Genomic DNA, 22,035 nt, shown 5'->3' with positions numbered 1-22,035 from the left:
TGAGGATCAGATGCTCCCAACCGAAGCACTGACATCTCACAAGTGTTCTGGAACTCACGGTCACCTAGGGAAACAAGGGGGCGGGGGCTGGAAGAGCCTGAGATTTTGTTTCCCACAACTGACCAAATGGGAGCTCAAAATAAATTTAATGAACATAATGAAAAATATGACATTTCTTGCATGCATGAATTTATAGACTAAAGATTTTACCTACTACTCCGTAAGTAAAAGTGTGATTTATTTCATGGACAGGCTTATTTAATTGTGCATGCACTGCTACCCATGTAAGTACTATGCATCTTGCATCCGTGGTGGTTTCGTTTATTTTTCAAGCTGATGGTTTTGTTGATTCTACTTCATATTATGGAGTTTCTCCTGCTGGCAATCAGTTTAGATATTGGATTGTTTTTCAAATGACTTTGAGTAACTCTCAAGTGACCTAAACTAATTTCTTGGCCTTGTAAATCTCAGACTCTTAATTTTCAACCTTCGCTTGTTAGGGTATGTCCTGGAAAGCCAACATGCATTTGTTAAACTCTGGATTAGAGAGGACAGGCAACCATCTGGAACTGGAAACATGCTGGGTTTCAGAAGAGCCCTTTGCATTGTGAAGCATCGTTCACGCACTCTCCAGTTTGCCTCGTGTTATGGAGGACTGGGAAGGCCGCCTCGGGCCTCCTCCAACACCAACCACTCAGGAGTTCACCGCAAGTAGATGGAATGTGTCACTTTGAGGGAACACCAAGTCTGAGGAAAACCAAACCATATGCAATATGACATAACATTTACCCTATGAAAACAAAATATTTTGATATCATAAACTGAGATTTATCACTATAAAAGCTGTTAAGATTGGGCTTGCTTTATCAGAGATTATGTTTCCATGTGCAGGGAGCCCACAGTTCCTTTACACAATGTACTAAGAATCCATCTTCTCTCTGTCCTTGCCAATGACCCATCCATCCTTGATAGTTTGTGTGCCTGATAGCATGCGCCACAGTGTGAGCACAATATTCAAAGAGCAAGTGTCAAGTAGGCAACAGCAAAGCAAGATATAAACAGAAAATAAGATTGGACAGGGCTTGTCGGGGTGGGGAGAAGAAATGATATAGTTCCTAGTTTACCAGATAAGGCTTATCTGAAAAAGTGTTGTCGTCCAGTTTTAAAATGATAAACACATAGGGCTGAAAGGGCCCCTGAGAAGTCATCTGATCCATCCCTCAGTCTCCAGGGAGGTTTTATCTAAACCATTTTCTCCACGAGGTGTCTGTCGTGTTCTTAAAATTCTGTAGGGAAGTGGATTTGACAGCCTTTCTAGTGTCCCATTACTATGCTTTATAACCACTAGTGCCAGGAAGCCCCTCTTTATACATATATATCCTTTTTTTCCCTCTGGCTAAAGCCCATTGTTTCTTATTTCATCCTCAGTAGAGAAATGTTCATACATCCAGTTACAGCTTGTGAATACTAATCCTTCCTATATTTAAAGAGACATTAAGTGACCCATTTCTTTCTCTTCTTGAGACTAAATCATCCCAGGAGCTTTAACCTCTTCGCACTCACCCATTTCCCCTATCCCTCTGAAGTTGTTAATGTCTCAAGCTGGGCTTATTTACTTGGCAGGAGTTTTAACTTGTGGGGGTTTCCAATGTCAAAGTCACTTTCCGTGTACTAATTCTACGTGGTTGACTTTTAAGACCCATCCACATAAACACTGTACCATGGAGTGGGAGTATGTCTTTGGATCCTGTGGATGAGTCACAGGGCAATTCCCATGCCATCGCCAGTTTCCTCCTAAATTCCATGGTCACTGGCACAGTGAAAAGCAGACCAGGAGTATGAGAGGTGCCAGCAGGATTGTGGGAGCTGGAAGTTCAGTGTGGGAAGGGAAGTTTGACTTCTGATGTCACATCTTTAAGAGCCTCCATGGCCCCAGAGACATGGCAGTCTGCAAGTTCTGGGTGCACTTTGGGCTCCTGTCAACTATTCAGAGACCAAGAATCAAGACCTAATTCTTTTTTTACCCCCAAAAGTCTCAGCTCTGGGACATTCTGGGTTCTCCTAGGGGTTGGGGCACACCCATGGCTTTTCGGAAGGAAGGCTGGGAGGAGTAGCAATAACCTTTTTCTCAACCAAGTAAAACCAACACTCAGAATTCCTTTCTTTACAGAGTCCTGCCCTGTGGACATCTGTCTGGTTCCTGAGTTCTCCCTTCAGAATTGGTTAATAACAGTTCATTGAAGTAGGGAACTAGGCTGTGCTTCCATCTGCAATATAAAAATCTCTACTTGGAGGAAATTATACCAAATTCTAGTGATTTGTCAGCCTTAGCTGCATTCAGAGCAGATAGGCCTCTTTTGCAACAGTTGAAAAAGTATGGAATCATTTCTATTACCAAGGAAATAAAAGCATAATCTATATAACCATATTTTATAAAATGTCAAGGGTAACACAGATATTCATTTTCATTGTCATTGTTGAAGTCTTATGACCTTCCTGAAAAATGACTTTTTATGAACTGTGCTCCATGTGAAGTATATATATATTCTATTAACATCTATGTTTATAATTATCCTGCAGTTTTATTTAGACTCGGGTGGATAGAAGCAAAATGTGGCAACTTTCTCACAGATCCGAGCAGCTGATGGGAAGAGGTTAATTTGTCTGTACATGGACACATTAGCTTGTCACATCTGCTATTAATTGCAAACAGATATATTAGTCTAATTAAACAGTGCAAGGAACTGACCTAAATTGTTCAATGCCTGGTGCTGTATCAACTCCACGATTAGCACACTTCAGGCTGCATGTTTATCCTTGCTATGCTGATATGAAGTAGCAGGCTTAACTGCAGCTAGTAATGATTCTTGTGGTCATCACTGCTGGTATGTTAACTATGCTTGAAACAGAAAAATAAAATTCATGTGACATAATCATGGAAATCTGCTGCTGAGCTACAGCCATTTCTACCCCATTGCCTTGACCAAGAGCATTTTCAAATGCTTATTTTCCATGGCAGCTGTCTAAGTGGGTTGCAGCCATTCTAATTTTGGAGCTCATTATTAGGACAAACAGTTGTGGTAAATCAATAGCTCATCAGAATTAATTAAATGGGGAATAGCAACTGAATGTTCATCAGCTCGTTGGCAAGACATCGGGGCAGAGGGTGTCTCTCCCGACTCACACTTGAAGCTCGTTCATTTTGTGACCTGCACTTGGGATGTGTTCAGTGATGACCAGACAGAAAATGTTTGTATGTGGCAAGTCCATAAATAGCAGATACCCAGTAATTGGATGCATCTTGGAATTAATGACTAGATTATGTGCATTTCTTTCCTTAGCTTTTATCAACATTAGATTATCTATTACAGCTGTATTGATGGATCTTTACTTCCTTGCATTAAAAAGCCTCTCCCACTAAAAACAAACAAAAAACCCTCCACACTTTTGCTTGCCGGTGTCTAGTGCTTGAGTACTCAGTAAGTACTGACTGTGTGGTTTCATCTTATGTGAGACAGGAACAATCTATTTATTTTTGTTTAAAATTCATTGTATTTTTTTATTATCATTTAGTCCCTTATACCCCCTCCCCCCAGCAATCACCACACTGATGTCCATGTCCATGAGCCAATGTATTTAAATATAAACCATCCAGTAAGAATGCAAAGGACTTTTTCAATACACTAAAAGCAAAAACTTTTTTAAATAAATAAATAGTTTTATTTAAACATTTATTGAAAACTTTTTTTAAATAAAGAGATTTGTTAAAGTCAATTTTTAAAACAATGTAAATAGATTTTCATCAGTACTTCCAAATATTTACATATCAGGCTTTGAACTTGTGATCTAAATTGTTTGAAGGTGAAGGTACACTATACATCTTGCCAAAACCTGTCCCTCTGGAAAGCAGTCTTCCTGGTCATGAGAGAGTGCCTGGTAAGAACAGGCTTGGTGACCTTGGCTGCGAGGGCTGAAGAGCTCTGTAGTCAAAGAGCAATTGCATTCGCCGTCTCCTTTCTCCTTCTTTTCTTTATTATTCAGCATACTAGTTTGGGCACCTAGAAGTAAATGTGCTTTGCATGCTTTTCCTAACAGATAGAACAGGAGGTCTTCTGAAAGACTGATGCAGGTGGCCCCCTTACACTAGAGACTCAGAGGTCACAGAATGGCTTGTGAGCACCATTCCACTGGCTTTTCTTTGTTTCTGGAGTCTGCTGTCCCTTGGCAGCATCAGGTCTCCACTGCCCTGCTCTAAGCTTACTGCCCTCACTCTTCATGGTTAAGGCAACAGGCTCTCACTTTGATCTTGATAGAAGGATGTGATCTAGGATTGTGAATTCAGGGATGGAAGCCAACATCTCTTTAAGATCTTTTCCCCCCTGTCTCTCTCAGCTACAACTCTGGGATCATAAAGACCCTTTCACTGAATTTGTGTATGACCACATCTTTCATGGTGGGAAAATTCACTCTTCTTTCATTCAACAAATACTTGGAAGGCTGGCACAAAGATGAGTTGTCAACGGTTCTTGCTCTTGAGGAAGACAATCTATAGAGATGTTGAAAAGCATATACTGACTGATGAATAATAGAAGGAAAGAATATATAAATTACAAAGGAAAAACAAAGCAGCGCGTCATTAATTCTTTCTGGGTCAGGAGAAGTCTGTCAGGAAAACTTCATGTAGAAGACAGTACATGGGTAGAGTACTTAAGAAACTCATTAGCTTTTAATCAGAAATAGTTGAGGAGTCAAGGAATATTAGCATTGTACATTTATTAATGCAATTATCCAATAATATTTATTGATGCCCACTGTATGCTTGCTTGGCACTGTTCTAGCAATGGGGATATAAATGTGAAAAGAAAGACAAAGTTTTTGTATACCTTAAGTTGTAGTTGGAGGGGATAGTTATTCAAATAAATACCTGAAATGTCAGGAAAGGACAAATGCTATAAAGAAGATGAAGTACAGTGATGATGGTAGTGGCAAGTTGTGCTATTGTAGGTGGAGAAGTCAGGGAATGCCTGACCGCGATGAGATGAGATGATGTTTGAAGAAACAGCTGCAGGAATAACATGGTGAACCACGTGGGTACCTGGGGAAGACTGTTCCAGGTAGAATCTACAATTGTGTCCAGTTTTTCAACATTAGAAAGCCTTGAGTTTCATTCTGTGGGGGGGGTCGAGGGTTCTTGAAGTAGACATCTTAATAAGAAAAATTTACACATAAGAAAATTTACACGTAAGAAAAATCCTTTCTCCAAGTCCTACAATGAGCAATCTCAAGGGCTATAGAGAACTTGAGTGACTTTTGAGGGTATCTATAAAAATTCAGGCTCAACACTTTTTTTTCAAAACTGGTACAATTTGGTGCTAGTTGGTGATTCTAAGAGGCCTGGGTGTCTGGCCTACACCTGGATTTTCCCCCCAAATAACCATTTCCAAGCCTCATTGACTCACATTTGCTTCTAATTTTTAAAGTTACATATTTTTAACATACAGATACCAAGACCTCATCTCTGGATTCTCATTCAGTAAGCCCGAGAAGGATCTGCCTGTGTACCCAGCATCTCCAGGTAGACCCTCTCTCAGTTCTTCTATATTTGAAAACCACTGTTGTAAAAGTGTTTTTCATACTTCAGTCTGCATAGAACTTGCCTGGGATTCTTGTTAAAATGCAGATTCTGATACATCAGGCCGTAGGCTGGACACACTCCTAAAAAGCCAAAGCTGCTGGTCCTTGGACCATACTCTGAGTAGCAAGGTTCCATGCAGCACTGTCAATACTGGAACTTGACTAGCTCCCTAGGATAAGAGATTGAGGAGCAACCCAAACCCCAGTATGGAGGAGGGCAAATTCATTTCACCGCTGCTCTCTATCAAGCATCCACAGATGTTCCTTAAAGCCCAAACCTCTGGCGCCTGAGAACTGCAGGATGGACTGGCTCTGAATGCTGCATGAGTAGCAGGGCTAGGGGCCATGACATAGGCATTCTTTGATCGCCCTACTTCTTCTGCTCTACACAACTGTGTCTTTCTGTTATGATCTGCTCCATTAAGTCTTTCTGTCTGCCTTCTACATAGACCTCTCCACTGAACCATCCACCTCAGTGCCTTTGATCAGGATCTCCTTTATTTTTATCTGCTTTGTGTGAATAATTTTACGCTCTCCAACAAGATCATAAGCTCTGCAAGTAGCATTACCCAGAAGAAACTGAATTCATAGTAAGAATCATAGGATATTGGCACTAGAACAGAGCTCATGAAATTCAATTCCCTCTTAGGCTGTGCTTATTTCCACAGTCTTTCACAAAGATAATTATGCAGCGCTTGCCTGAATACTCCCCAGTGTGGAAAGCCCACTTTTTCATGAACTGCTCAAATTAAAAAAATTCACAGAATTGAAATCTGGCCCTTTTGGTCTTATCACTTGATAGCTAAGAAACTGGAAATAAAGAAAAATAACTATTGTTTTTAGGTTAAAACAATAGTTAATATATGTTGGAAATTTTGTGTGTAGTTTTATTTGATCTTCACAACAATCCATCAGATTAAAGTAGGGAACTAAGGAGGCAGATACCATCATTAGCCTCCTTAGAGAGAGAGAGAGAGAGAGAGGAGCCACATAAATTTTTGAAGATGCTACAGCTAGAGAGTGGAAGAGCCAGGAGTCTGATTGTAGAGAATGTATTGTCTGAATATAACAGATTAACCCTGGAATATCAATTTGTTCTATACATTACTTGTATGAGCACAGTCAAATTTTCCCCAAAGGAAATTGTGTTCCAGAGAAATGACTTCTTTACCAAAAATGGCTCTGCTGCATGTCAGCTGTGCCTCATGTGTTGGGTGACCCAGATGACTCCCTGAATGTGGTGGTGTGGGCTGAGATGGTTCTGGAATCCCTGCGACACATGTATCAGTTATAGTGTTTACAGTTGAGAGCGGTGATAGGGAGGGGAAGTTGGAGAATTCTTTCAATTGACCCCTCAGTTTCCAAAAAATCAAAGTTCAACTGGTACTATACAATAGTCATGAGCTTTCAGTTGGCCACAACCCAGTTCAGAACCATCTAATGTTTTCCCATCAAACCTGGAATCAAATCCCAACTCCTACCATGGCCTACTCCACCCTATGTGAACCAGCCAAGGCTCTAGTTTCATTGGCCACGACTAACCCCTGACATTCGCAGGACCCAGGCAAGAGGTAAAAGGTGAGGACCACGTGCCATATATCTATTAGAATTATAGATCAAGCTAGGGAACTGTTAAATACAAGGTGTTTTATTGTCCAGTTTGGGCAAATATACCTTTCCAAAGACAAAAGCAAAAAATAGTGTGAAGCTATGATTTATGGATTTATATAACTAAAAGTCTGCCAAATATCAGACATGGGAATTTAATTACTGCATATATTTGAATGTCTAATAAAAATAAAAATTTAAAGACTAATATACTTTTCTATGTTTTCAAAAGTAAATCTAAAACAGTGAAATTATGAATATTAAAAGGCAAATATAGTAATAACCACCAACATGTTAGATGAAATTAGTATTTAATCAATATAAAATGTATTTAAGTTTGTAAAAATTGAGATGTTATTCAATATTTTTTACTATAAAATATGGGCAATTCTAGAGTTTAATGCTCATCTAGTTGTCTCAGTATCATACTTCACAACTGTTTCATCTGGATCTATGTTTCTTTAAACTTAGGAGAAAAATGTAATGTTGGATATTGCAAAATTTTCCTCAGCTTCCACATGTAACTGATGCCAATAGCACACTAGTTTGTGTGCACTGCTGGGACCAGGAAATGGAATGGGAAGAGAAGCAAGAAAATGGAGGCTTGGTGCTACTAAGAAACAACCTTCATTATGCAAGGATCAATTGTATTCACGTTTTCCAACATGGATTTGACAAATTAATTCATTTGTCTTTTTCAAAAGCCAAAATGTTCCCATGCCTCAAACCCTCAATGCATTCTGAAGCTGTGAGTCAGCTCAGCAAACTACAAACATTTGTAGTCAGACACAGTTGCCTTCTGTTTTGAGGACACAGGGCAAGAGATATGGAGAATCAATTGTTTGGGAACTGGATAGAGTCATGAGGGCAGCTGTTTAAAATTACAGATTGTGCTTACTCTCTCCACAGCCACCATGACTCCCATGAAAAAGCTTGAGATGAAAGGGGGCAAAAAAGGGAACAGGTTTTAAAGTTTACCCTTGACTGCACCCGCCCTGCTGCCCATTTTTTTAAAAATTATTTTTCAAGTACAGTTTTCTGTCTATTATTCCCATCCCATCCCACCCCCCGTGCTCCCCCCTCCCTCCCATTTTCACTCTTCTCAGTTGTTGTCCATGTATCCTTTATATAGGTTCCTCTAAATCCCTCCCCTATTTCCCCTGAAATTCCCTCCCCTCTTCCCTCTGGTCACTGTCAACCTGTTCTCTATTTCAGTGTCTTTGGTTATATTTTGCTTGCTTGTTTGTTTTGTTGTTTAGCTTCCTGTTAAAGGTGAGATCATATGGTATTTATCCTTCAACACCTGGCTTATTTCACTCAGCATAATGCTTTCCAGTTCCATCCATGATATTGCAAAAGGTAGGAGCTCCTTCTTTCTTTCTGCTGCATAGAATTCCATTGTGTATATGTACCATAGTTTTTTGATCCATTCATTTACTGATGGGCACCTAGGTTGCTTCCAACTCTTGGCTATTGTAAATTGTGCTGCTATGAACATTGGGGCGCATATGTTCTTTGGGATTGGTGTTTTAGGGTTCTTAGGATACAATCCTAGCAGAGGAATTGTTGGGTCAAAAGGCAGGTCCAATTTTAGTTTTCTGAGAAAATTCCATACTGTTTTCCATAGTGGTTGTACCAGTCTGCAATCCCACCAACAGTGGACCAGAGTCCCCTTTTCCCCACACCCTCTCCAACATTTGTTGTTTATTTCTTTGTTTGTGATAACCATTCTCACCGGTGTAAAGTGGTATCTCATTGTGGTTTTAATTTGCATCTCTCTGATAGCTAGCGATATTGAGCATCTCTTCATGTGTCTCTGGATCCTCTGTCTGTCCTCCTTGGAGAAGTGTCTGTTCAAATCCTTTCCCCACTTTTTAATTGGGTTAGTTGTCTCCTGATGCCCATTTTAAGCAGTTCCCTCAGGAGACAATCAAAGTGAACAGAACAACTGCTAACAGCAAAAAGCTACAAATTTACGAATTGCATTACTTCCAGGTAAACCAGGGTGAGGAAGAGGAGGAAAATGAGGATTAAAATTCATTTATCTGACACATTTTGTATGAGTTCTTGAGTAAAACCTAGGGACCAAAAAATAATAAAATTACATGTTGTGCTGTAACCTGAACCATCATGCGCTTCAGTGTGATGAAGGCACCTGTGTGTCTGTCATTCACGTGTGTATGTTTGTGATAGGCTTTCTGAGGCAAAGGCCAAGGACGGGGGCCCCTCTTCCATGGTGGACACTGCATTGGCCTACCCTGTTTTCAAACACGCCAAGCAATATCTTGCCTCCAGACCTTTGCACTTCATCATGAAATCTCTGTCTCTATAACAGTGTGTTGCTTGCTTCGTCACTTCATTTAGGTCTTTGTTCAAATGTCACCCCTTTACGACTCCACCTAGGCTGCTCTATCTAAAATAACACGCCTGCCCTATCATTATCACCTTCCTCACTTTGCGTTTCTTTGCACCTCTTATTAATAACTGAAATTACATTATATATCTGTCTCCCTCAGCAGCATGTTAGTTATGTCAGAAGAGGAGCCCCATCTCTCTTATTCATCTAAATGTCTCCAGTGTCCAGAGTAGTGCCTGTCACATCTCAGAAGGAAAGTAGGAAGAAGGAAGGGAGGGAGGAAGGGAGGAAGGAAAGGAGGGAGGAATGAATTTGGAATAATAACTCCTTATCACAAGGAAAAATGATTGTACCTGACTAGGAAGGGTTTTGATAAGGACTGCCCTAGGCCCTCTGGGATGGCCTGGGTTCCTAGGCAACAGCTGGAACCAAGCAAGCTTCTTTTCCCCTGCAGGCTACCTGGAGCTTTGACTTTCCCCTTTGGTCTAATGAAGAACAAAGCAGGTGTGACACTGAGCAAATTAGCAATACTTCTCTCATCCCTACCTGGGAAGCTGTGGAGCTGCCTTTCAATTATAACAGTGCTTTCTCTATTGCAAAAAGGAACAGAAACACAATATTAACGAAGGCCAAGATGATCTGCCTTCAACTAATACCAATTAACACATTCCAAGTGACAGGAATATCAAGGAAGTGGTGGGTTTTTATATTCTAGGGAACAGCTACACGAAGGTTTCATTTTCTCTCCCCGGAGGAGAGAGTCAAGCTACATGCTACACATGCAAGGTCTCTGCAGAAGGGTCTTTTCTCAGGATCCTGAATCACAAGTTTCTAATCACTTCATTGAAACACACACAGAAAATATGAGAAAGAAGAATAAGCTAGAACCCTGTCTTTGAGAAAAAGTGAGAAAGTGAAATGTTATTATAGAAATACCTATAAAAATTGGAGTTAAATCTCTTGACTGACTTTCAAATTGTAGCAATTGTCTGTAAATTAACCTGCTTCTTTCTTGTCAATGTTTTTATATCTTGATGTCACTTGGGACCTTGGGGACATTCTGTAGAAGTTGAGTCAAGGTGGCTAGACTGTCAAGCCTTCTTGGATGGGTGCCTAGTTTGTTGCCAAGTAACTGTAGAAATTTACCATGTTTCTTTTTCTGGTCCCATAGTTTTTATTATGATATTTCAGGCTCAGTATAGATGGAAAGATACTGTGTAAAACCCAACTGGGTGAAGCATTCCAGGGAATTGTTTCCAAATAACCTCCTCAGTAAATATTAATGTAGACCTGTGATCAGTGAAGCAGGACCAGAAAGGTGATTGAATACTGAGGAATGAACACATGAAGGTGCATGTTTCTGTGGGGTGTCTGGTATGCTCTCAGCCCTGTGTTAGGCACTGTGAGGGAGTACAGAGTGCTCGTGGGGTTTTGTGGTCATGGGGCATCCATTTCTTCTTCCTCACAGCATCTTGATTTCTTGGTTAAACATATTAGTTAAAGGTAATTTAAACTAATATCACAGCTTTTAAAATTGAATAACAGGACTTAGAACATGTAGGAGAATTCCATTTCTGGAAAAATGGAGTGGATTGACTTCTCCCTATTCCTTCCTTTAAGTATAATTAACAATCCTGAAAACTATGTGTAAAACAAACATAAAAAGACTCTGAAAAGTAGAGAGGTTAGATCAACTAGGAAACTTATGACCCCCAAAATAACACACTGGCAGGTTTCCTGGGGGTTCTTTTTGCTTCATATATTTCAAACTTACAACTGAAGACACCGTAAGTCACAGCAGACTCAGGCACAAGAAGCCCAATTAAAGCCTATTTTCTTTAGGCAAAGGGCCAGGAAAGGACAAGACTACCAAGACAGACAATGTTTAGGTAACCACTGTGTTAGTTAGGGTTCTTCAGAGAAACAGAATCAATATCTGACAGATAGATAGATAGATAGGTAGGTAGATAGATAGATAGATACACAGACAAATAGGTGGAAAAAATTGAAAGAAGCAAATTGAAAAGAAGGCATAAATTGGGATCCCCAACCCCCAGGCCACAGACCATACTGGTCCACGGCTTGTTAGGAACTTGCTACACAGCAGGAGGTGAGTGGTAAGTGAGAACTGGAGCTGGCAGAGCTTTGCTGCTGGCATTACTGCCTGAGCTATCTCTCCTTCCATCTCCTGTGTTCCCCAGCCCAACCCCACATCCCCACTTAGCCCGTCTGTGAAAAAATAGTCTTCCACGTAATCAGTCCCTGGTGCCAAAAATGTTTGGGACTGTTGGTGTGTCCAGAGTCTCATAGCATAACATCCAATAGACAGCTAAAAAAAAGCTCTATAAATAGAAAATAAGTAATAAAAGAAGTCTTACAACATCAGAAAAAAACCAACAACAAGTTAAAACATAAGCAAATATATTACTTTTTTTCCTCTTGAGTTTACTAAATTATATTGATTGTAATAGCAAAGATTGTAATACTATAAGAAGTGGTTCTAAATATATGAAAAATTACTTAATACAATTGTATTATAAATGGCAAAGGAATGGTAAAGGAATATAAAAGAGGGTTTCTACATTTCGCTTGAACCAGTAACATTGATGACCCCAGTAGACTGATAAATTATGTATATGTAACAAAATACCTAAAGTAACCATTTTAAAAAGCTATACAAAGAGATGCACTAAAAAACAGCATTAATAAATAAAAATAGAAATTTAAAAAATGTTCAAGTATTTTACAGGAAAAAAACAGAATTAAAAAACAACAAACAGAAAACCAAAAATGAATGTCAAACATAAGTCTTAACATATCAATAATTACATTAAATGTAAATGGTACAAAAGAACCAATTTAAAGACAGATGTTGGCAGAGTGGATTTGAAAACATTACCTAATTATATGCTATCTACAACAAGCTTGCTTCAACTGTAACAATATAGGTAGGTTAAAAGTAAAGACTGGAAAAAGACACAGTGTGCAGCATTGATAAAATGAAAGCAGGAGTATATTAACATTAGATAACATACATTTCAAAGCAAAAAAATAATTACTACCAGAGTCAGAGAGGGACATTACATAATAATAGAAGGGTTCTATACCACATGAAACATAGAATTCTAAATGTGTATGTACCAAAAAAAAGGAAAAGATAAATACAGAAAGAGCTGCAAAATATGAGAAACAGATATAAACTATAAGAAGAAATATACAAATCAAAAATTAACATAGCTGGAGAATTCAAAAGCCCTCTCCCATCAATTCATGGAGCAACTAGACAGAAAATGAGCAGTAAATAGAACAAATAAACATCATCAAACAGTGGAATTTAATCAATATTTATAAAACACCCCACCCCAAAACAAATACACATTCTATACACATTCACAAAACACTTAAACCAAGGGAGACTTATACTGAGTCATAAAACATGCCTCAACAATTTTGAAAAAATCGAAATCATACAGACTATGTTCTCTAACCACAGTGGAATCAAACTGAAAATCTATAACAGAATGATAACAAGAAACTCTTCAGTTTTTTGACAAGAAAAAAATATACTTCTAAATAATTCATGGGTCAACAGAAAATCTAAAAAGAAATGAAAATAAAAATATAACAAAAATTTGTAGGACATAACTAAAATAGTACTAAGAAGTAGCTTTATATTAGAAAAGAAGGAAAGTCTCAAATCAATAATCTAAGCTTTCACCTAAAGAAATGAGATATAGAAGAGCAAAATAAATGGAAAATGAGCAAAAGGAAGGAAATAATAAAGACATATAGAAGGGAAAATATCAATAAAATTGAAAACAGAGAAACAATAGGGAAAAATCACTGAAACAAAAAAAATTAGTTCTTTGGAAAAATCAGTAAAATTGAAATACCAGAAGGAAGACTAAGACTGACATAGAAAAAGGTTGAAAAGATATTGGACAAAAAGTTCATTTGGTGTTTTTTATATAATGGCTCTAGTAGAGCTTTGTTTTCTTTAACTTCATTAGAAATAATTTGGTTAGATTGTATTTTTTTTAAAGATTTTATTTATTTATCTTTAGAGAGGAAGGGAAGGAGAGAAGGAGAGAAATATCAATGTATGGTTGCCTCTCGTGAGTCCCCTCCTGGGAACTGGCCTGCAACCCAGGCATGTGCCCTGACTGGAAATCGAACCATGATCCTGTGGTTCCCAGGCCTGAGCTCAATCCACTGAGCTATACCAGTCAGGGCCAAGATTAGATTGTATTTTGACGGCTGTCATATTGGCATGCATTAAAAAAAACTTGCCAAAAAAGTTGTTGAATTTTTGTGTAGCCATTTAATATTGAAGATGGAAGAAAATACACAATATTTTTGGTGTGTTAGGCTTTATTATTTCAAGAAAGGCAAAAACACAACTGAACACATAAAAAGATTTGCACAGTGTGAGAAGGAGGCATTGTGACTGCTCAAACACGTCAGAAGTGGTCTGTGAAGTTTCTTGCTTGACAATGTTCTGTGTTTGGACAGACAACTTAAAGTTGATAGGGATTAAATTGAGATGTTAATTGAGAACAATCAATGTTATACCACACAAGAAATAGTTGACATACTCAAAATACCCAAATCAATAAAGCTATTGGTGGAAAAGAAAATATGTCTTTTATTTTACAGGAAAAACTAAACAGACTTTTTGGCCAACCCAGAACTGGAAATTCAAGCCATGACAGGAAGGCAAGATAATTAAATAAAATGCACATATTAGAAGGGAAGAAATAAAACGGTCCCTATTTGCAGATTTTGTGATTATTTTCACAGAAAATCCCAAGGAACCTGCAAAAACCTATAGAACTAAAAAGTGAGTTCAACACAGTCACAGGATAAAAGATAAACATACAAAGTAAACTGTATACAATGTGCATGATAAAAACTATAAAACACTGATGAAAGACATCAAAGAAGATCAAAATACATGGACAGACATATATATTCATGGATTGGAAAATTCAAGATGTCAGGTCCCCGCTAGTTGATAGCTTTAATAAAATATTTTTCTAGGTATAGGCAATATTATTCTAAAATATATGTGGAAAGCAGAAAAGCTAGAATAGGTAAAATAATTTTGAAAATGAGAAGTGGGAGAAATTAATTTCCATGATTTCAGAACTATTATATAACTATAGTAATTAAGACTGTGTGTTATTGGCAGAGGGCTAGACACAGCTCAGTGGACATAGAGCACAGAGAAACGAGAAATATCCCTTACTAATATACCTGACTAGTTTTTAACAAAGGTACAATAGCAATTTGATGGAGGAAAAGAGCTTTTCAACAACGGTGCTGGAGCCATTGAACATCCATAAGCAAAAATGTGAACTTCAACTTGACTCCTCATCCCATACAAAGATTAATTCGAAATGGATCACATACTTAATACACAATGCAAAATATACAAATGTTCAAAATAGGAGTGGATCTTAAAGCACAATTCATATAAGAAAAAATTGGTAAATTTACTTCATCAAAGTTAAGAACTTTTGTTCTGCAAGCTACCCTTTTAAGAGAATGAAAAAAAACAAAGTCCACACTGGGATAAAAATGTTTGCAAACCACATTGACTGACAAGAAACTGTAACTTGAATATGTAAAACAAATACAATTAGGAAATAAGCAAAAGATATACAAAGACATTTCACTGAGGAAGATATACAGACAGCAAATAAACATGTAAAAAGACATTAAACATCATTAGCCATTTGGGAAATGCAAATTAAAACTATAATGAGATAATTACTACACTCCTATCCAAATGGCTACAATAATAAATAGTGACAACAACAAATGCTGGTGAAAATAAGAGAAACCGAATCACTCACACATTTGTTTGCAGGCATATGAAATGGTACAGCCACACTGTAAAACATGTCCATTTCTTATGAAGCTAGAATGCAACTAACATATGACCTCAATTTAACAAGTACAGTCTTGGTCATTTATTGTAGAGAAATGAAGACTTATGTTCACACAGACACCTGTATGTGAATGTAAAATCAGCTTAATTTGTAATACACTCAAACCGAAAATTATCCAGATGTTTTTCAATGAGTGAATCGTTATACAAATTGAGTTCATTGATACCATCGAATACTGCTCAGCAACAGAAAGAAATGAAGCAGTGATGCAGGCAACAACGTGGATGAATCTCAGGTCAGTCCTAAAAGGCATGTACTGTATGATTCCATTTATATGACATACTTGAATCACAAAATTATAGAAATGGAGAATAAATAAGGGGTTGCTAAGTGTTGAAGGGGGGATTGGGACAGGAGAGATGTGGGTGTGGCAGTAATAAGGCAACACAAGGGATTTATGTGATGATGGAAATGTTTTACATCATGACTGTATTAATGTCAATATCCTGACTATGATGTTGTACTGTAGTTTTCAATAAATTACCATTGCAGGAATCAACTGCATGTGAATCTACAACTATTTCAAAGTAAAAACAGTAATTTTAGAAAAAGAATGCATGCAAATTAAATATATGAGAATAATCAACAGAATTATAAAAATAAAAGCAGTGATGTTTTACTACAGATTAAATCATACTACATAGACACTGTAATTAAAGCAATATACTGTTGACATAGAAGACCAGTGGAACAGAATGGAGTCAAGAAATAGCTCCCGATAACTGCGGAAAATTAATACATGTCAAAGGTAATATTATAACTTCATGAGGGGAAAGAATTGATTTAATAAACAATGTTGGCATAACCTGCTTTCCATCTGGTAGAAAATTAACATTGTACTCTTATCTCTCACCACATGTAAAAGTAAATCCTAAATATGTTACAAATTTAAATGTAAAATAAAAGGCAGTATAAACTTTAGAAGAAAAATTGGGAGAGGATAGGGGTGAGTGATATTTTTTGAAGGAAGACAGGACCTTGGTAGCCTTAATAGTAAAACACATGACTGAATAAAAGTTGCATTTTTTAAACTTGGCCCAAAAGACTAGAAAAAGTCAAAAAACAAAGTACAATTGAAAAAAGTATTTGGAGCACATAGTACAGGAAATGACTAGTGTCCCTAATGTTAAAAGAATGCCCTTTTCCCTTCTACCTCATGTACACCATCAATGTATGTTAGTAATCTTTTTACTCTTTTTCTTTTTCTTATTTTCCAATTTGATGAGTGGGCTATGATCTTTGTTCCTTTAATTTGCATTTCTCCGACAATCAGTGAGAGTGGTTATATGAAGTACCTTTCTATGAACTGTTAACTAATTCATTTTCTACTGTGTTGTATTTTTCAGTTTTAACCAGTAACCAGCACTGGTATTGTACATTTAAATCAAAGTATTACAACCTTTGAGCCTTACAATCTGGTAATATTTATAATAATTTAAAAATACACATGCAATTTAATATCAGCCTGCCTTGGGGGAATTTTCCTTTAGAAATAAATACGCCAGTTTAAAAAAAAACACTACAACATTATTTGTAATGACAAAATCTGAAACACCCTGAATGTTCATTAACATCAGATTTGTTGAATAAATTATAGTGAATTCATATTATTATGCAGCTATTGAAAAAAATGAGTTATGTCTATATAGGTGACTCATAAGGATTTTCTCATGAGATAGAGTAAGAAAATATTATATAATCTAATTTTTTTACTACAAATTACCCCAAAGATCATTATATATACTAAAATAGTCACATATGACTTAGCACAGAAGGCTATACACCAAAATATTAATTTTGGTTTCTGCATCAGGATGTGAAGTATAGGGGTCAGAAGAAAAGGAAGGGAGGGGTGAGTAAACAGAAAGATTGAAGATCAGGCAAAGATATTTAGAATTTTAATAAGCATGTGTAGAATGAACCCATTATATAAAATTATACATACATACATCTGTGGCTAAAATTATGTACAAAATCATAGTCATATAAACATTAATAATGAATAACTCTGGGTGGTTGAACTTAAGCAAATTTTTTACTTTGTTCATTACAAGCTTCTCAATTACTTGACTTTCTAAAAGTAAGAATGCATTATTTATATATACAGAAAAGGCAATAAGCCTATATTTTAATTTGGGGGTTCCTTAAACATGTTTTTACATGTATTTCTGGGCCATTAAGGAAAATTCCCTGGGAGATACCAGGAGAGAGACCTAGTACGTTAAAGCTGGACGCCCATCAAATGTGTATGCTGGAGCTCTCAGAGGGGGGAGGATGAGGGGCTTGTGGCCTGGGGGTGAGGAAGAGTGTGTACACTCACCCGAGATGACCTTCCTAATGCCTGGGGCAGTGTTGAGTCAGAGATTCCCTCTGGTGACAATGCATGATGGAGATGCCACTTAAACACAGATTTGGAAAAGGGAGAACCTATACTGGGGTGATGGGAGAGAGTTGTGGCAGACAGGTTTGTGAACCAGAGGTTGTGCCGAGGTTAGCATCTACATAAGGTTGGAAAAAAGCGCTTAGATTCTAGAAAGTTCTTTTTAAAAAAAAATTTATTGGTCCCTAGTTTCTCTTTTTTAATTTAATTGTTGTTTAAGTAAGTTTTCTGTCTTTTACTCCCATCCCAGCCCACCCTTGGTTGTTGTCCATGTGTCCTTTATACTAGTTCCTATAAATCCTTCCTTTTTTCCCCCTGAAATTCCCTCCCCTCTCCCTTCTGGTCCCTGTCAGCCTGTTCTCTATTTCAGTGTCTTTGGTTATATTTTGCTTGCTTATTTGTTTTTTTTAGGTTCCTGTTAAAAGTGAGATCATATGGTATTTGTTTCAACGCCTGGCTTATTTCACTCAGCATTATGTTTTCCAGTTCCATTAATGCTGTTGCAAAGGGTATGAACTCCTTCTTTCTTTCTGCTGCATAGAAATCCATTTTGTATATGTACCATAGTTTTTTGATCCATTCATTTACTGATAGGCACATAGGTTGCTTCCAACTCTTGGCTATTGTAAATTGTGCTGCTATGAACATTGAGGCACATACGTTCTTTTGGATTGGTGTTTTAGGGTTCTTAGGATATAATCCCAGCAGTGGAATTGCTGGGTCAAAAGGCAGGTCCAATTTTAGTTTTCTGAGAAAATTCCATACTATTTTCCATAGTGGTTGTACGAGTCTGCAATCCCGCCAACAATGTATTAGGGTCCCCTTTTCGCCACAACCTCTCCGACAGCTAGTGATATTGAGCATCTTTTCATGTGTCTCTGAATCGTCTGTATGTCCTCCTTAGAGAAATGTCTGGTCAAGTCCTTTGCCCACTTTTTAATTGGGTTGCTTGTCTTCTTGGAGTGGAGTCGTGTAAGTTCTTTGTATATTTTGGAGATTATACTTTGGATATATATTTGGAGATACCTTGTCTGAGGTATCATTGGCAAATACATTTTCCCATACAGTTGGTTGTCTTTTTATTTTAATACTATTTTCTTTAACCATGCAGAAGCTTTTTATTTTGATGAGATCCCATTTGTATTTTCTTTCCTTTATGTTCTTTGCTCTAAGGGACATATCAGTAAAAATGTTGCTGCATGAAAATCTGAGATTTTCTTGCCAATATTCTCCTCTAGGACTTTAATGGTGTCACAGCTTATATTTAAGTCTTTTATCCACCTTGAATTTATTTTGGTGTATGGTGTAAGTTGGTGCTCGAGTTTCATTTTTTTGCACATAGCTGTCTAGTTCTCCCAATACCATTTGTTGAAGAGGCTATTATTAGTCCATTTTATAAATTTCTAAGGTAAAGAAAATAGAATTTGTTGATGACTTCAAGATTGCATTGACCAGAAATGCATTTTCTTACATTTCAGGAGGCTAGAAGTTTGAAGTCGTGGAGCCAGCAGGGTTGGTTCCTTCTGATGCAATGAAAGAAGAATCTGTTCCAGGCCACTCTGCTTGGCTTGTAGGTGGTCATTTTCTCCCTGTGTCTTCACATCATCTTCCCTCTGTATGTGTCTGCATCCAAATTTCTCTTATAAGGACATCAGGCATATTGAATTAGGGTCCATCCTAGTGATGTTAATTTAACACAATTGCCTCTATAGAGACTCTATCTCCAAGTAGTCACATTATGAGATATTGGGGGTTTGGACTTCAACATGAGTTTTTTGAGGGGGGAGCACAGTTCAGTTCATAACACTTTAAACCTAGAGGTGATAATGGCTTCTTGCTCTTGCTGGTTCTATGAGTGTTTCATCATCTTTCAATAGTTGCCCTAACCCTGCTCACTCCTTTGTCAAGGGTCCCTTCATCAAAATTCTCTTTAGGTGCCCCTCAGTATGCTGTCTGTTACCTATAGGAACTGTGACTGGTACAATATTGAGTAGACACAGATGTTTGAAACCAGAGTTCAGAGGAGAGGCCTCAGATGACTCCAAGGTTTCAAGCCTGTTCAACTGTTCATTCACTAGCATCATTTTGTTGAATCTGGAATGAAGACAAAGAGAAATGGTTTTGAGGGGAATCTTTACAGTTCCTTTAGTAGCCTAGAAGAGAATGGATTTTAGGAGGCTAAGAAATTGAGTAGTGGAGAGATAATAGAGATAGCAGAGATGTAGATGTATTTTAAAGATGTTTTGTATTAAATAGAAGGACTTTCATAAAGATTGCATTATGACAAATTACCTTGGTTGCACAGGATACGTTTGTGTTTAGAGGAAAGGATGGAGGAACCAGGGGTAAGGGAGAGATTGAGGATGTATGAATGAGACAAAGAGCAGTGACTCTAGAATTAGGTATGTCTCCATCATAGAGCAAAAGCAATTACCAACATGGGGGAGAAAATGACTTTTGAGAGGAGGTCCCTACCTCCATTGAGGCTGTCTGAAAAATATGTAAATGTTTATAAGACAGTAGAGCCAAGAAGAAATGGAGGGGACTTTGTTTATTAATGTCTCTTATTTCTCCCTATTTCAAGTATAAGATGAAATCATACTTGCAAAAAAAGTGCTTTTAAATTCATGACTGGTTTGTTCCCTATAGTAATTACTGGGAAAGTTTAACCAGTGGCATGACACATCTATCATGCAAGGTGAATTATCAGTGAATCTCCACACACAAACATTAACACAGATCTTATTCTTTGTCACAAAAGATGTTGAAAATATCCCCCAGTTGCCTGTAGATATCATTTACAGTTTTTAGTCTTATTTGTTAAAGTACAGACAAATTTGTGGCCATTTTAAATCCAGATGAACAGAGACTTTTGGTTTATCTACATAATAATCTGGAAAAGTAATCTAGGAAAAGATTTTCAAGCTAAAGAAGAACTCTTTAATTTAGTTTACATGATGGAACTGTTAGACTTATTAGGTTAGTAATTCAAAAGAATAAAATATGATGAAATTGGTGGACTAAATATGCGTGGCTTTAAATACATTTTCACCCTGGAAGGAGTGCTGGAGGTCCTCTGAGCCATTTCGTCTCATTTTACAGATGAAACACTGTGACTCAGGAAGCTAAATAATGAATTTAAAGTCTCATAACTAGTTGGTAGAATAGAACCAGGACTCCTGACTCTATAGGCAGGGCTTTATGGTCTCTAGAGTCTCCAGTAGACTGTCTCATCCTGAAGTCAAAACAACCATGTTTTAAGAGCATTTGATTTTATTCCATATTCAGCCTGCCATGATGAAACAATTTTTTAAAAAGTGGCAGCAGGATAACTTCAAATTGAAATTAAAACCCAGAAGAATCTAGTCGTTCTGCCCAGAATGCATGGGTAAGGTTGTTCTGCCCAGAATGCCATCTGATTAGTTAGGTGAGTGATGCCATGTGATTGGTTAGGTGAATGGTGCCATCTGATTGGTTAGGTGAGTGATGCCATTTGGAGGGAAGATGACTTTATGTTCTTACCCTGTGGTTATGTGGAGGCTTGGTGGAACTGCCCTGGAGACTAAAAAAGTCAGAGCTTGTTGGGGTATAGTGGTATCTGTCTTCTGGAATTCTTACCAGGTGTTTGTGCTGTAAAAATGTTCAGTGATGGTTGTTTTTGTTTTTTGCCATTGAGGATTTGTTTTCTTGATGAGAGAGAAAGAGAGAGAGAGAGAGAGAATGGTCTCTCAGAATCCTAACAGCAATTTCTCTCTAAATTAACATTAAAAAGACTGTCACCACCTTTATCCACCTCTTCACACAGTCTTCTTTATTACTAATTTATATCTGGAGCTACTGTGTTTTTTCATTTACAGGCTTTTTTTTTTAACTAAAGGGAAAGAGAAAGAAGCAAATTTCATCTCCTGTGGCCAGATCCTGATGCTCTAGAACAGGTTGAACCCTTATTCAAGCAGTGACTCACAAGTGTAACATAGAATCCCCTCCTGGAGAATGACTACTTTAATCAGCAAGTGAATCAGAAGTAACTTTCCAGGAACAGTAGGGGAGCAGAGCTGTGGCCTTTAGCTGAGACCAAACAACCTTATTCACTGAGCTAATAA

Source organism: Sturnira hondurensis, unplaced genomic scaffold, assembly GCF_014824575.4.
Source record: "Sturnira hondurensis isolate 20B ecotype Veracruz unplaced genomic scaffold, ASM1482457v3 Scaffold0004322, whole genome shotgun sequence".
NCBI lineage: Eukaryota > Metazoa > Chordata > Mammalia > Chiroptera > Phyllostomidae > Sturnira > Sturnira hondurensis.
Note: the sequence above shows the minus strand (reverse complement) of the source record.